The sequence below is a fragment of the Carassius gibelio genome, chromosome B3 (genome assembly GCF_023724105.1).
Source record: "Carassius gibelio isolate Cgi1373 ecotype wild population from Czech Republic chromosome B3, carGib1.2-hapl.c, whole genome shotgun sequence".
Classification (NCBI taxonomy): Eukaryota; Metazoa; Chordata; class Actinopteri; order Cypriniformes; family Cyprinidae; genus Carassius; species Carassius gibelio.
In genome coordinates this window covers 53,289,412-53,304,801 of record NC_068398.1, presented here as the reverse complement: position 1 = coordinate 53,304,801, position 15,390 = coordinate 53,289,412, and the positions used below count along the sequence as shown (strand labels likewise).

Sequence of the window (15,390 nt, the reverse complement as noted above, 5' to 3'; positions counted from 1 at the left end):
TGGTTTATCAATTTGCTTCTTCTCAGCTTCTATCTTCTTTGGATACTGTTTATCACAGCGCTTTAAGATTTATATCAGATAGTAAACCTTTAACTCATCATTGTATATTGTATAATAGAGTGTCCTGGCCATCTTTATCTATTAGAAGCAAAATTAATTTTTACTTAATCATTTATAAAACTATTCAGGGGTTGTTGCCTTCATAATTAGGTTGTCTAATTCAAAAGAAAAGTGTTGGGAAATATTCCCTCCGGTCTGATAATTGTTTTACTCTCTCTGTCCCATTTGAACATTTTAAATCTATTATTCAGTCATTCGAAGAAGACTCATTGATTTGTAATTGTTTTTAAGTGTTTTAAATTGTACATTTGTTGTTTCAATTTGTAAGTGTGACTGTAACTGCTGTCCATTCTTGGCCAGGACTCTCCTGTGAAAAAGATTTTAATCTCAGAGCGATTTTCCTGGTTAAATAAAGGTCAAATAAATAAATAAAAATAGCGAGGAAGTCTGGAGAGGTTCGAGTCCCCAATGATCACTATTCACTTTTTTAATGTGAGACTCCAATCTACCAGCTTTCTTGTTGTTTTAATGTGGCGTAATGGGCTATTAAGGGAACTGGAAGATGGACTTTCAATCATTTGGGCTTCACTTCTGTCAGTTTCTGTTGACAGTCTGGGTGTTTTTATGTTTTCCCTATGAGCAAGAACCTCAGGAGATGGTGCGGGCCTTGCAACGCTGGGCTCACCCTGTTCAACACCCATGTCTCTGAGTGGTCGTTGGACCAGGTTTGGTATTTGTTCAAATTCCTGAAGGAACTGAGAGAGCGGTGAGGGTGGTTTTGCCGGAGTCGGTGAGTAGTCGGAAAAAAGAAGAAGACCACTATATTGGGAGTGATCTGAGAACCCAATCGGGCTAGACACTGGGGAAGCGGGGACCAATCTGTGGTCTGTCTCTAACATAGAGGAGATGAGTGGGGCACCATTAGGCTCTGGTGGGGCCTCTACAACCTGAGGGGTGGGTACCCTATCGTTCACTTGTGGCTCTTCCTCCTGAAGTGGAGGAATTAAGACAGAGATTTCCGGCACTGGTGTCACAGGACGGCTCTGAGCTAAAGGGGCCACGACAGAGATTTCCGGCCTCGGTGTCTTGGCACGGCTCTGGGGTGGAGGAATCGTTAAAGAGGGTTCCGCATCTGGATTTAAGTGGCGGCTCTTATGTTTTCTCTTCCTCTGTTCACAGGGTTGAGGCACCTCAGCCTGTATTGGCTGGAGTGTCTCTGGCAGGTCCCGGGGTGGTGCTTCCTCTTCAAAGGACCAATCTCCTCTATGTGGAGCAGAGCTAACGATTGCTTTTTCCGGCAAACAGAGTGTTGGAAAGGTTTGTATTTGTATTTGTTTTTGACTGACTGCTTGTATCTCAGGGGTGGTGTTGGCGCGAGGTTGAGCCGGTGGAGGTGCAGTGACCTGTGCGGCAGTTTGGCTGGTGGAGGCCACGACTGCAGCGTAAGTGCGAGGAAGTACGGTCCCCATTGTTCCTGTGGGGGCTTCCTGTGCTGTCGTGCTCTCAGAAACTGCAATTTCTGCCATGATTAGGGCCTCTGCTTGTTCAATCGCACCCGCGCTAACCCTACCTCTGTAGTTTCTATCAGCCCAGTGTGACGCCACTTCAGACGCCAATCCAATCGGCCAATCGGCTTGATTGGTCTGAGTGCGTATATTCTGTATGGTTTCATCAATCATTGATTCATAATGTTGTTCGAGAACCAATTGTGTTGTGAAGGACCAGTTCTTTGACTCGTTCATTTGCAAAAGCTGGTCTCACCGTCTCTATCAAGAGGTCAGTTGAATCTTTTTTTTGAGTCTTTTGAATGTTATTGGCTGGTTATTCTGCACCTTCGTGGTAACCCTCTCGAGATGGTGTACCTGTCGGATAATTCCATAGAATAACTTCATAGTTATTTTAAGTTGAGGTGTCGCCGGTGTGAAATCTGGATTTTGTCTACGGCTTTTTTTGTTTTGTCTTGTAGGCTCTAACCTCTTTCTATTTCTAGGAGGAGGGCGGTGGTGTTGTGGGTTTCCACTCCTGTTCGTGATATGCAGGTAAGTATCATCTAGAGGATGAATCACGTCATCCTGTCTGCCTCCGTGAACATTGAAAGAAACCATTCTAGGTCTCTGATTGGAGGGAACATTGTTATCAAACAATTGTTATCAAAGGGTGGTCTGACATGTTTGTAGTCAAGATTGTCACTCTGATAGTGACATGATTCTCTAAATTGTCTCTTTTTGCGACCTTTACCCTTTGTGCTCAGACCAGGAGGCCTGTATGGGCCTGCAACTGATGCGAAAGGATCATCATGATAGGGAGGTCTATGTGGATCCGCTAATTTCTCGTAGTGGCCATTTTTTGGAGTAAAGAAGTGTTGGGAGGGTCCAGGCCTGGATCTCTCTCTGTAAGTGATGAACTGCCTTTAACTATCATTTTGCATTATTGAGACACTGTTTTCCAAATGAATGTTGTTCAGTGCTTTGACACAATGTATTTGGTTTAAAGCACTATATAAATAAAGGTGATTGATTGATTGATTGTAAGTGGCTTACCATTACTCTTACTCTTACTTCTATTTTTGCAGGGTGTAACTGTGGAGCTGTATCTCTTTGTCTCCTGTATGGGAAACTCCGCTTCTTAGCACGGTGATGTGCTGAAGTGTTATATGGCGTGAAATTAAAATATCCATGATCAGGTGTAACACTTGTGTGTTGGATTTTTGGACGTGGTGTGGTTCTCTGCCTTGGTCTACCACGAAAAGTATCCATTATATCAGAATTATGTGTGTACTTTTTTTTATTTTATTTTTTTAATATTTTTATGATATTTTTGTTGGAAATTTTGATGGAAAAATGTACAAGAAATAACAAAAAAAAAAATATATATATATATACTGTGAAAAATCAAAATTCCAAAATGTATTTGTCCAAGTCTTTTCCTGCCTAGTTTTATTTGAGTTCTAGATCGTTTGGAGGCCATGGTTAAAGGAGGCCCGTGTACCAATACATTTTAAGACACACTGCCAGAGACAAATTTGTGACACACTCCAAGCTCTTCCTTGCCAAACACTGCCAGACAGACTCTTGAAGGTTCCACCAAGATTTGAACTCGGATTGCTGGATTCAGAGTCCAGAGTGCTAACCATTACACCATGGAACCAACAGTATCTGTACACCTGTTTGTAGTGTAGAAAACACTCAAGGAGGCTGTGCGAAAAGCAACTAACCAGCAAGCATCAGAATGGTGTCTGAAAAGCATTCACGGCTCCACTCTGAGTAAACCCGGGATCGAACCAGGGACCTTTAAATCTTTAGTGTAACGCTCTCCGAACCTTGCAAACCAATATTGATAAAAACATCAAAGCAAAGGACACGAGCCCCCAGTCAACCACTAATGGCTACCCTGCATGGCAGCCAATTTGAGCCATCTTAGACATACCCACTTCTGTTGTACAAAGTTTAAATTGCAGACTAGGAACTGAGAACAGGGAGAATTGGGCATGGAAACATGCAGGTGTATTATTGGCCGAAAGAAGGCAGAAATGACTGCTACCTCTCAGTAAGATGCTCAATGTGGGCTCGTCCGGGATTTGAACCCGGACCTCTCGCACCCAAAGCGAGAATCATACCCCTAGACCAACGAGCCACAGGTCACTGTTCAGTAGAGGCCAATTTGGTGCGTATTTCACTCTGCTCGATGCTACGGTCGCTCCAACATCCTGCCTCTGTAGCTGACAAGGACAGACATAGAGCTCATGCACTGAGCAGATTTTTGAGAAACTAAATTTTTACATACCTGCTCTAGCTTGCCCTGCCCTAGTAGATAAATGTTGATTAAAACATCAACGACAAAACACAAGAGCCGAATTCTACATCGTGGCACTGCCACACAAATCTTGCTGATGAGAAGCTGTCTGAGGTCTGTAATGCTGCTCCACCGATGATCTCTGTCTTCTCAACTTAGTTCCTGCCTAGTTTTATTTGAGTTCTAGATCGTTTGGAGGCCATGGTTAAAGGAGGCCAGTGTACTAATACATTTTAAGACACACTGCCAGAGACAAATTTGTGACACACTCCAAGACCCTCCTTGCCAAACACTGCCAGACAGACTCTTGAAGGTTCCACCGAGATTTGAACTCGGACTGCTGGATTCAGAGTCCAGAGTGCTAACCATTACACCATGGAACCAACAGTGTCCGTACACTTGTTTGTAGTGTAGAAAACACTCAAGGAGGCTCTGCGAATAGCAATTAACCAGCAAGCATCAGAATGGTGTCTGAAAAGCATTCACGGCTCCACTCTGAGTAAACCCGGGATCGAACCAGGGACCTTTAAATCTTTAGTGTAACGCTCTCCGAACCTTGCAAACCAATATTGAGAAAAACATCAAAGCAAATGACACGAGCCTCCAGTCAACCACTAATGGCTACCCTGCATGGCAGCCAATCTGAGCCATCTTAGACACACCCACTTGTGTTGTACAAAGTTTAAATTGCAGACGAGGAACTGAGAACAGGGAGAAGTGGGCATGAAAACATGCAGGTGTATTATTGGCAGAAAGAAGGCAGAACTGACTGCTACTTCTCACTAAGATGCTCAATGTGCCACCATGTACCCAGATACTACTCAAAAAAAGGAGCTTCAAAGCGGGCTCGTCTGGGATTTGAGCTTGGGCCCTCTCTCTCCCATACCAGCAATAAAACAAAAAAACACACCCCAACACCAACAATCTATTTTTTTGCCATATCTCCACTGCTTAGTTTAGGCAAAGTTTAAACTGCAGAAGAGGAACGAAGAAGAGCAGCGAGAAGTGGGCATGAAAACATGCAGTCACAGCTTTAGTCTTAATTGACAGTGGCGTATGTTTGGCCCAAGAATTGCAGAATGGACTGAAAATGCTCTAGAAAAGATGCTGCAAAGACAGAAGAGGGCTCGTCCGGGATTTGAACCCGGGACCTCTCGCACCCTAAGCGAGAATCATACCCCTAGACCAACGAGCCACAGGTTGCGGTTCAGTAGAGGCCAATTTGCTATGTATTTCACTCTGCTCGATGCTACGGTCGCTCCAACATCCTGCCTCTGTAGCTGACAAGGGCAGAAATAGAGCTCATGCACTGACCAGATTTCTGAGAAACTCAATTTTTACACACCTGCTCTAGCTTGGCCTGCCCTCGTAGATAAATGTTGATTAAAACATCAACGACAAAACACATGAGCCGAATTTAACAGCAGAAATCTACATTGTGGCACTGCCAAACAAATCTTGCTGATGAGAAGCTGTCTGAGGTCTGTAATCCTGCTCCACAGATGATATCTGTCTTCTCAACTTAGTTCCTGCCTAGTTTTATTTGAGTTCTAGATCGTTTGGAGGCCATGGTTAAAGGAGGCCAGTGTACCAAACATTTTAAGACACACTGCCAGAGACAAATTTGTGACACACTCCAAGCTCCTCCTTGCCAAACACTGCCAGACAGACTCTTGAAGGTTCCACCAAGATTTGAACTCAGATTGCTGGATTCAGAGTCCAGAGTGCTAACCATTACACCATGGAACCAACAGTGTCTAAACACCTGTTTGTAGTGTAGAAAACACTCAAGGAGGCTGTGCGAAAAGCAACTAACCAGCAAGCATCAGAATGGTGTCTGAAAAGCATTCACGGCTCCACTCTGAGTAAACCTGGGATCGAACCAGGGACCTTTAAATCTTTAGTGTAATGCTCTCCGAACCTTGCAAACCAATATTGAGAAAAACATCAAAGCAAAGGACACGAGCCCCCAGTCAACCACTAATGGCTACCCTGCATGGCAGCCAATTTGAGCCATCTTAGACACACCCACTTCTGATGTACAAAGTTTAAATTGCAGACTAGGAACTGAGAACAGCGAGAATTGGGCATGGAAACATGCAGGTGTATTATTGGCCGAAAGAAGGCAGAACTGACTGCTACCTCTCAGTAAGATGCTCAATGTGGGCTCGTCCGGGATTTGAAACCGGGACCTCTCGCACCCAAAGCGAGAATCATACCCCTAGACCAACGAGCCACAGGTCGCTGTTCAGTAGAGGCCAATTTGGTGCGTATTTCACTCTGCTCGATGCTACGGTCGCTCCAACATCCTGCCTCTGTAGCTGACAAGGACAGACATAGAGCTCATGCACTGAGCAGATTTCTGAGAAACTAAATTTTTACATACCTGCTCTAGCTTGGCCTGCCCTAGTAGATAAATGTTGATTAAAACATCATCGACAAAACACATGAGCCGAATTCTACATCGTGGCACTGCCACACAAATCTTGCTGATGAGAAGCTGTCTGAGGTCTGTAATCCTGCTGCACAGATGATCTCTGTCTTCTCAACTTAGTTCCTGCCTAGTTTTATTTGAGTTCTAGATCGTTTGGAGGCCATTGTTAAAGGAGGCCAGTGTACCAATACATTTTAAGACACACTGCCAGAGACAAATTTGTGACACACTCCAAGCTCCTCCTTGCCAAACACTGCCAGACAGACTCTTGAAGGTTCCACCGAGATTTGAACTCGGATTGCTGGATTCAGAGTCCAGAGTGCTAACCATTAACCGCTCAAGGAGGCTCTGCAAATAGCAATTAACCAGCAAGCATCAGAATGGTGTCTGAAAAGCATTCACGGCTCCACTCTGAGTAAACCCGGGATCGAACCAGGGACCTTTAAATCTTTAGTGTAACGCTCTCCGAACCTTGCAAACAAATATTGAGAAAAACATCAAAGCAAAGGACACGAGCCTCCAGTCAACCACTAATGGCTACCCTGCATGGCAGCCAATCTGAGCCATCTTAGACACACCCACTTCTGTTGTACAAAGTTTAAATTGCAGACGAGGAACTGAGAACAGGGAGAAGTGGGCATGAAAACATGCAGGTGTATTATTGGCAGAAAGAAGGCAGAACTGACTGCTACTTCTCACTAAGATGTTCAATGTGCCACCATGTACCCAGATACTACTCAAAAAAAGGAGCTTCAAAGCGGGCTCATCTGGGATTTGCCTAGTTTTCTGCCTAGTTTTATTTGAGTTCTAGATCGTTTGGAGGCCATGGTTAAAGGAGGCCAGTGTACCAATACATTTTAAGACACACTGCCAGAGACAAATTTGTGACACACTCCAAGCTCCTCCTTGCCAAACACTGCCAGACAGACTCTTGAAGGTTCCACCGAGATTTGAACTCGGATTGCTGGATTCAGAGTCCAGAGTGCTAACCATTAACCGCTCAAGGAGGCTCTGCAAATAGCAATTAACCAGCAAGCATCAGAATGGTGTCTGAAAAGCATTCACGGCTCCACTCTGAGTAAACCCGGGATCGAACCAGGGACCTTTAAATCTTTAGTGTAACGCTCTCCGAACCTTGCAAATCAATATTGAGAAAAACATCAAAGCAAAGGACACGAGCCTCCAGTCAACCACTAATGGCTACCCTGCATGGCAGCCAATCTGAGCCATCTTAGACACACCCACTTCTGTTGTACAAAGTTTAAATTGCAGACGAGGAACTGAGAACAGGGAGAAGTGGGCATGAAAACATGCAGGTGTATTATTGGCAGAAAGAAGGAAGAACTGACTGCTACTTCTCACTAAGATGCTCAATGTGCCACCATGTACCCAGATACTACTCAAAAAAAGGAGCTTCAAAGCGGGCTCGTCTGGGATTTGAGCTTGGGCCCTCTCTCTCCCATACCAGCAATAAAAAAAAAAACACACCCCAACACCAACAAGCTCTCAGATGCTCATGCAACTAGCAAATGTAAGATGAAGGCTCACATGGTTGTGAAGCGATCCAAGAATCTATTTTTTTGCCATATCTCCACTGCTTAGTTTAGGCAAAGTTTAAACTGCAGAAGAGGAACGAAGAAGAGCAGCGAGAAGTGGGCATGAAAACATGCAGTCGCAGCTTTAGTCTTAATTGACAGTGGCGTATGTTTGGCCCAAGAATTGCAGAATGGACTGAAAATGCTCTAGAAAAGATGCTGCAAAGACAGAAGAGGGCTCGTCCGGGATTTGAACCCGGGACCTCTCGCACCCGAAGCGAGAATCATACCCCTAGACCAACGAGCCACAGGTTGTGGTTGAGTAGAGGCCAATTTGCTTCGTATTTCACTCTGCTCGATGCTACGGTCGCTCCAACATCCTGCCTCTGTAGCTGACAAGGGCAGACATAGAGCTCATGCACTGACCAGATTTCTGAGAAACTCAATTTTTAATTACCTGCTCTAGCTTGGCCCGCCCTCGTAGATAAATGTTGATTAAAACATCAACGACAAAACACATGAGCCGAATTTAACAGCAGAAATCTACATTGTGGCACTGCCAAACAAATCTTGCTGATGAGAAGCTGTCTGAGGCCTGTAATCCTGCTCCACAGATGATATCTGTCTTCTCAACTCAGTCCCTGCCTAGTTTGATTTGATTTCTAGATCGTTTGGAGGCCATGGTAGCAATACATTTTAAGACACACTGCCAGAGACAAATTTGTGACACACTCCAAGCTCCTCCTTGCCAAACACTGCCAGATAGACTCTTGAAGGTTCCACCGAGATTTGAACTCGGATTGCTGGATTCAGAGTCCAGAGTGGTAACCATTACACCATGGAACCAACAGTGCCTGTACATCTGTTTGAGGTGTAGAAAACACTCAAGGAGGCTGTGCGAAAAGCAACTAACCAGCAAGCATCAGAATGGTGTCTGAAAAGCATTCACGGCTACACTCTGAGTAAACCCGGGATCGAACCAGGGACCTTTAAATCTTCAGTGTAACGCTCTCCGAACCTTGCAAACCAATATTGAGAAAAACATCAAAGCAAAGGACACGAGCCCCAGTCAACCACTAATGGCTACCCTGCATGGCAGCCAATTTGAGCCATCTTAGACATACCCACTTCTGTTGTACAAAGTTTAAATTGCAGACTAGGAACTGAGAACAGGGAGAATTGGGCATGGAAACATGCAGGTGTATTATTGGCCGAAAGAAGGCAGAACTGACTGCTACCTCTCAGTAAGATGCTCAATGTGGGCTCGTCTGGGATTTGAACCCGGGACTTCTCGCACCCAAAGCGAGAATCATACCCCTAGACCAACGAGCCACAGGTTACTGTTCAGTAGAGGCCAATTCGGTGCGTATTTCACTCTGCTCGATGCTACGGTCGCTCCAACATCCTGCCTCTGTAGCTGACAAGGGCAGACATAGAGCTCATGCACTGACCAGATTTCTGAGAAACTCAATTTTTACATACCTGCACTAGCTTGGCCTGCCCTCGTAGATAAATATTGATTAAAACATCAACGACAAATCACAAAAGCAGAATTCTACATCGTGGCACTGCCACACAAATCTTGCTGATGAGAAGCTGTCTGAGGTCTGTAATGCTGCTCCACCGATGATCTCTGTCTTCTCAACTTAGTTCCTGCCTAGTTTTATTTGAGTTCTAGATCGTTTGGAGGCCATGGTTAAAGGAGGCCAGTGTACCAATACATTTTAAGACACACTGCCAGAGACAAATTTGTGACACACTCCAAGCTCCTCCTTGCCAAAATGCCAGACAGACTCTTGAAGGTTCCACCGAGATTTGAACTCAGATTGCTGGATTCAGAGTCCAGAGTGCTAACCATTACACCATGGAACCAACAGTGTCCGTACACTTGTTTGTAGTGTATAAAACACTCAAGGAGGCTCTGCGAATAGCAATTAACCAGCAAGCATCAGAATGGTCCTTAAAATCTTTAGTGTAACGCTCTCCGAACCTTGCAAACCAATATTGAGAAAAACATCAAAGCAAAGGACACGAGCCTCCAGTCAACCACTAATGGCTACCCTGCATGGCAGCCAATCTGAGCCATCTTAGACACACCCACTTCTGTTGTACAAAGTTTAAATTGCAGACGAGAAACTGAGAACAGGGAGAAGTGGGCATGAAAACATGCAGGTGTATTATTGGCAGAAAGAAGGCAGAACTGACTGCTACTTCTCACTAAGATGCTCAATGTGCCACCATGTACACACAATGTGACACACTCCAAGCTCCTCCTTGCCAAACACTGCCAGACAGACTCTTGAAGGTTCCACCAAGATTTGAACTCGGATTGCTGGATTCAGAGTCCAGAGTGCTAACCATTACACCATGGAACCAACAGTGTCTGTACACCTGTTTGTAGTGTATAAAACACTCAAGGAGGCTGTGCGAAAAGCAACTAACCAGCAAGCATAAGAATGGTGTCTGAAAAGCATTCACGGCTCCACTCTGAGTAAACCCGGGATCGAACCAGGGACCTTTAAATCTTTAGTGTAACGCTCTCCGAACCTTGCAAACCAATATTGAGAAAAACATCAAAGCAAAGGACACAAGCCCCCAGAAAACAACGAGCCACAGGTCACTGTTCAGTAGAGGCCAATTTGGTGCGTATTTCACTCTGCTCGATGCTACGGTCGCTCCAACATCCTGCCTCTGTAGCTGACAAGGGCAGAAATAGAGCTCATGCACTGACCAGATTTCTGAGAAACTCCATTTTTACATACCTGCTCTAGGTTGGCCTGCCCTCGTAGATAAATGTTGATTAAAACATCAACGACAAAACACATGAGCCGAATTTAACAGCAGAAATCTACATCGTGGCACTGCCAAACAAATCTTGCTGATGAGAAGCTTTCTGAGGTCTGTAATGCTTCTCCACAGATTGTCAGGTGACATCTGTCTTCTCAATTTAGTCCCTGCTCAGTTTTATTTGAGTTTTAGATTGCTTGGAGGTCATGGTTAAAGGAGGCCACTCTAGCAATACATTTTAAGACACACTGCCACAGAGAAAGTTGTGACATAGCCCAAGCTCCTCATTGCCAAGCACTGCCAGACAGACTCTCAAAGAACCAACAGTGTCTGCACATCGGTATGAAGTATAGAAAACACTCAAGGAGGCTCTGCGAAAAGCACCTAACCAGCAAGCATCAGAATGGTGTATGAAAAGCATTCACGGCTCCACTCTGAGGAAACCCAGGATCAAACCTGGGACCTTTAAATCTTCAGTGTAACCCTCTCCGAACCTTGTAAACCAATATTGAGAAAAACATCAAAGCAAAGGACAGACACGAGCCTCCAGTCAACCGCAAACGGCTACCCTGCATGACAGCCGATCTGAACCATCTTAGACACACCCCATCCTTTCAGTTCAAGTGAGCGAACCCAATGAGCGAAGTGTTGTACAAAGTTCAAATTGCAGATGATATGGAACTACAAACAGTGAGAAGTGGGCATGAAAACATGCAGGCATATAACTGGCGGAAAAAAGGCAGAACAGACTGATACTTCTCAGTAAGATGCTCAATGTGTGCTTGTTCGGGATTTGAACCAGGGACCTCTCACACCCAAAGCGAGAATCATACCCCTAGACCAACGAGCCACCATGTACCCAGATGCTACTCAAAAAAAGGAGCTGCAAAGCGGGCTCGTCTGGTATTTGAACTCGGGCCCACTTGCTCCCGTACAGCAATAAAAGAAAATAACACACCCCAACACCAACAAGCCCTCAGATGCTCCTACAACTAGCAAATGCAAGATGAAGGCTCACAGGGCCGTGAAGCGATCCAAGAATGGTGTCTGAAAAGCATTCACGGCTCCACTCCGAGTAAACCCGGGATAGAACCTGGGACCTTTGAATCTTCAGTGCTCTCCGAACCTTGTAAACCAATATTAAGAAAAACATCAAAGCAAAGGACACGAGCCTCCAGTCAACCGCAAACAGCTACCCTGCATGGCAGCTGATCTGAACCATCTTAGACACACCCCCTCCTTTCAGTGCAAGTGCACGAACCCAATGAGCGAAATGTTGTACAAAGTTTAAATTGCAGATGATATGGAACTACGAACTGAGAAGTGGGTATGAAAACATGCCGGCGTATTATTGGCCAAAAGAAGGCAGAACTGACTGATACTTCTCAGTAAGATGCTCAATGTGGGCTCGTCCGGAATGTTAACCCGGGACCTCTCGCACCATGCAAGCAGTGGAGATATGGCAAAAAATAGATTCTTGGATCGCTTCACGGACCTGTGAGCCTTCATTTTGCGTTTGCTAGTTGCAGGAGCATCTGAGGGCTTGTTGGAGTTGGGGTTTGTTTTTGTTTTTTTATTGCTGAACTGGACCAAGTGGGCCCGAGTTCAAATCCCAGACCGTTCTGATGCTTGCTGGTTAGTTGCTGTTCGCTGAGCCTCCTTGAGTGTTTTCCACACTTCAAACAGATGTGCAGACACTGTAGGTTCCATGGTGTAATGGTTTGCACTCTGGACTCTGAATCCAGCGATCCGAGTTCAAATCTCGGTGGAACCTTCAAGAGTCCAACATATGCTGCTGTCAATTAAGACTAAAGCTGCGTCTGCATGTTTTCATACCCACTTCTCGCTGCTCTTCTCAGTTTTCATCTGCAGTTTAAACTTTGACTTGACATTTTTCTAATCATTGTTGTTGTGTCACTGCCACGATGTTGGTTTCTGCTGTTAAATTCAGCTCATGTGTTTTGTCGTTTGGTATTTTAATCAACATTATTCTACGAAGGCAGGCCAAGCTAGAGCTGGTACGTAAAAATTGAGTTTCTCAGATATCTGGTCAGTGCATGAGTTCTATGTCTGCCCTTGTCAGCTACAGAGGCAGGATGTTGGAGCGACCGTAGCATCGAGCAGACTGAAGTACGTGGCGAAGTGACCTCCACTGAACAGCAATCTGTGGCTCGTTGGTCTAGGGGTATGATTCTCGCTTAGGGTGCGAGAGGTCCCGGGTTCAAATCCCGGACGAGCCCTCTTCTGTCTGTACAGCATCTTTTCTTGAGCAGTTTCAGTCTATTCTGCCATTCCTGGGCCAAACGTATGCCACTGTCAATTAACACTAAAGCTGCGTCTGCATGTTTTCATACCCACTTCTCGCTGCTCTTCTCAGATTTCATCTGCAGTTTAAACTTTGACTTGACATTTTTCTAAATATTGGTTTAGGAATGCAAGCAGTGGAGATATGGCAAAAAATAGATTCTTGTATCGCTTCACGGCCCTGTGAGCCTTCATCTTGCGTTTGCTAGTTGCAGGAGCATCTGAGGGCTTGTTGGAGTTGGGGTTTGTTTGTTTTTTCTTTTATTGCTGTACGGGAGCAAGTGGGCCCGAGTTCAAATCCCAGACCGCTCTGATGCTTGCTGGTTAGTTGCTTTTCGCAGAGCCTCCTTGAGTGTTTTCTACACTTCAAACAGATGTGCAGACACTGTAGGTTCCATGGTGTAACGGTTAGCACTCTGGACTCTGAATCCAGCAATCCGAGTTCAAATCTCGGTGGAACCTTCGAGAATCTGTCTGGCAGTGCTTGGCAAGGAGGAGCTTGGGGTATGTCACAACTTTCTCTGTGGCAGTGTGTCTTAAAATGTATTGGTACAGTGGCCTGCTTTAACAATGGCCTCCTAACAATCTAGAACTCACATAAAACTGAGCAGGAACTAAATTGACAAGACAGGTGTCACCTGACACTTTGTGAAGAAGCATTACAGACCTCAGAAAGCTTCTCATTGGCAAGATTTGTGTGTCACTGCCACGATGTTGGTTTCTGCTGTTAAATTCAGCTCATGTGTTTTGTCGTTTGGTATTTTAATCAACATTATTCTATGAAGGCAGGCCAAGCTAGAGCTGGTACGTAAAAATTGAGTTTCTCAGAAATCTGGTCAGTGCATGAGTTCTATGTCTGCCCTTGTCAGCTACAGAGGCAGGATGTTGGAGCGACCGTAGCATCGAGCAGACTGAAGTACGTGGCGAAGTGACCTCCACTGAACAGCAATCTGTGGCTCGTTGGTCTAGGGGTATGATTCTCGCTTAGGGTGCGAGAGGTCCTGGGTTCAAATCCCGGACGAGCCCTCTTCTGTCTTTACAGCATCTTTTCTTGAGCAGTTTCAGTCTATTCTGCCATTCCTGGGCCAAACGTATGCCACTGTCAATTAACACTAAAGCTGCGTCTGCATGTTTTCATACCCACTTCTCGCTGCTCTTCTCAGTTTTCATCTGCAGTTTAAACTTTGACTTGACATTTTTCTAAATATTGGTTTAGGAATGCAAGCAGTGGAGATATGGCAAAAAATAGATTCTTGTATCACTTCACGGCCCTGTGAGCCTTCATCTTGCGTTTGCTAGTTGCAGGAGCATCTGAGGGCTTGTTGGAGTTGGGGTTTGTTTTTTTTCCTTTTATTGCTGTACGGGAGCAAGTGGGCCCGAGTTCAAATCCCAGACTGTTCTGATGCTTGCTGGTTAGTTGCTTTTCGCAGAGCCTCCTTGAGTGTTTTCTACACTTCAAACAGATGTGCAGACACTGTAGGTTCCATGGTGTAACGGTTAGCACTCTGGACTCTGAATCCAGCGATCCGAGTTCAAATCTCGGTGGAACCTTCGAGAGTCTGTCTGGCAGTGCTTGGCAAGGAGGAGCTTGGGGTATGTCACAACTTTCTCTGTGGCAGTGTGTCTTAAAATGTATTGGTACAATGGCCTCCTAACAATCTAGAACTCACAAAAAACTGAGCAGGAACTAAATTGACAAGACAGGTGTCACCTGACACTCTGTGAAGAAGCATTACAGACCTCAGAAAGCTTCTCATCGGCAAGATTTGTGTGTCACTGCCACGATGTTGGTTTCTGCTGTTAAATTCAGCTCATGTGTTTTGTCGTTTGGTATTTTAATCAACATTATTCTACGAAGGCAGGCCAAGCTAGAGCTGGTACGTAAAAATTGAGTTTCTCAGAAATCTGGTCAGTGCATGAGTTCTATGTCTGCCCTTGTCAGCTACAGAGGCAGGATGTTGGAGCGACCGTAGCATCGAGCAGACTGAAGTACGTGGCGAAGTGACCTCCACTGAACAGCAATCTGTGGCTCGTTGGTCTAGGGGTATGATTCTCGCTTAGGGTGCGAGAGGTCCCGGGTTTAAATCCCGGACGAGCCCTCTTCTGTCTTTACAGCATCTTTTCTTGAGCAGTTTCAGTCTATTCTGCCATTCCTGGGCCAAACGTATGCCACTGTCAATTAACACTAAATCTGCGTCTGCATGTTTTCATACCCACTTCTCGCTGCTCTTCTCAGTTTTCATCTGCAGTTTAAACTTTGACTTGACATTTTTCTAATCATTGGTTTAGGAATGCAGCCCAAGCAGTGGATATATGGCAAAAAATAGATTCTTGGATCGCTTCACGGACCTGTGAGCCTTCATTTTGCGTTTGCTAGTTGCAGGAGCATCTGAGGGCTTGTTGGAGTTGGGGTTTGTTTTTTTTTCTTTTATTGCTGAACGGGACCAAGTGGGCCCGAGTTCAAATCCCAGACCGTTC

The 15,390-nt window shown here is 45.1% G+C and overlaps 17 non-coding genes across 17 annotated transcripts; 6 read left to right on the top strand and 11 right to left on the bottom strand.

Annotated features, from left to right (window-relative positions):
• Nucleotides 1-3,135: 3,135 nt before the first annotated feature.
• trnaq-cug (transfer RNA glutamine (anticodon CUG)) lies at nt 3,136-3,207 on the bottom strand. The gene has a single exon. It is a non-coding gene; the product is annotated as a tRNA-Gln (tRNA).
• A 415-nt stretch (nt 3,208-3,622) lies between these two features.
• Nucleotides 3,623-3,693, bottom strand: trnap-ugg (transfer RNA proline (anticodon UGG)). Its single transcript has one exon. It is a non-coding gene; the product is annotated as a tRNA-Pro (tRNA).
• Nucleotides 3,694-4,163: 470 nt separating this feature from the next.
• Nucleotides 4,164-4,235, bottom strand: trnaq-cug (transfer RNA glutamine (anticodon CUG)). Its single transcript has one exon. It is a non-coding gene; the product is annotated as a tRNA-Gln (tRNA).
• Nucleotides 4,236-4,975: 740 nt separating this feature from the next.
• Nucleotides 4,976-5,047, bottom strand: trnap-agg (transfer RNA proline (anticodon AGG)). The gene has a single exon. It is a non-coding gene; the product is annotated as a tRNA-Pro (tRNA).
• A 482-nt stretch (nt 5,048-5,529) lies between these two features.
• trnaq-cug (transfer RNA glutamine (anticodon CUG)) lies at nt 5,530-5,601 on the bottom strand. The gene has a single exon. It is a non-coding gene; the product is annotated as a tRNA-Gln (tRNA).
• A 415-nt stretch (nt 5,602-6,016) lies between these two features.
• Nucleotides 6,017-6,088, bottom strand: trnap-ugg (transfer RNA proline (anticodon UGG)). Its single transcript has one exon. It is a non-coding gene; the product is annotated as a tRNA-Pro (tRNA).
• A 1,968-nt stretch (nt 6,089-8,056) lies between these two features.
• Nucleotides 8,057-8,128, bottom strand: trnap-cgg (transfer RNA proline (anticodon CGG)). Its single transcript has one exon. It is a non-coding gene; the product is annotated as a tRNA-Pro (tRNA).
• A 467-nt stretch (nt 8,129-8,595) lies between these two features.
• trnaq-cug (transfer RNA glutamine (anticodon CUG)) lies at nt 8,596-8,667 on the bottom strand. Its single transcript has one exon. It is a non-coding gene; the product is annotated as a tRNA-Gln (tRNA).
• A 414-nt stretch (nt 8,668-9,081) lies between these two features.
• trnap-ugg (transfer RNA proline (anticodon UGG)) lies at nt 9,082-9,153 on the bottom strand. Its single transcript has one exon. It is a non-coding gene; the product is annotated as a tRNA-Pro (tRNA).
• A 468-nt stretch (nt 9,154-9,621) lies between these two features.
• On the bottom strand, nt 9,622-9,693 carry trnaq-cug (transfer RNA glutamine (anticodon CUG)). The gene has a single exon. It is a non-coding gene; the product is annotated as a tRNA-Gln (tRNA).
• A 431-nt stretch (nt 9,694-10,124) lies between these two features.
• trnaq-cug (transfer RNA glutamine (anticodon CUG)) lies at nt 10,125-10,196 on the bottom strand. The gene has a single exon. It is a non-coding gene; the product is annotated as a tRNA-Gln (tRNA).
• Nucleotides 10,197-12,310: 2,114 nt separating this feature from the next.
• trnaq-cug (transfer RNA glutamine (anticodon CUG)) lies at nt 12,311-12,382 on the top strand. The gene has a single exon. It is a non-coding gene; the product is annotated as a tRNA-Gln (tRNA).
• A 394-nt stretch (nt 12,383-12,776) lies between these two features.
• trnap-agg (transfer RNA proline (anticodon AGG)) lies at nt 12,777-12,848 on the top strand. Its single transcript has one exon. It is a non-coding gene; the product is annotated as a tRNA-Pro (tRNA).
• A 454-nt stretch (nt 12,849-13,302) lies between these two features.
• trnaq-cug (transfer RNA glutamine (anticodon CUG)) lies at nt 13,303-13,374 on the top strand. The gene has a single exon. It is a non-coding gene; the product is annotated as a tRNA-Gln (tRNA).
• A 492-nt stretch (nt 13,375-13,866) lies between these two features.
• Nucleotides 13,867-13,938, top strand: trnap-agg (transfer RNA proline (anticodon AGG)). The gene has a single exon. It is a non-coding gene; the product is annotated as a tRNA-Pro (tRNA).
• Nucleotides 13,939-14,391: 453 nt separating this feature from the next.
• On the top strand, nt 14,392-14,463 carry trnaq-cug (transfer RNA glutamine (anticodon CUG)). The gene has a single exon. It is a non-coding gene; the product is annotated as a tRNA-Gln (tRNA).
• A 476-nt stretch (nt 14,464-14,939) lies between these two features.
• Nucleotides 14,940-15,011, top strand: trnap-agg (transfer RNA proline (anticodon AGG)). The gene has a single exon. It is a non-coding gene; the product is annotated as a tRNA-Pro (tRNA).
• Nucleotides 15,012-15,390: the final 379 nt, after the last annotated feature.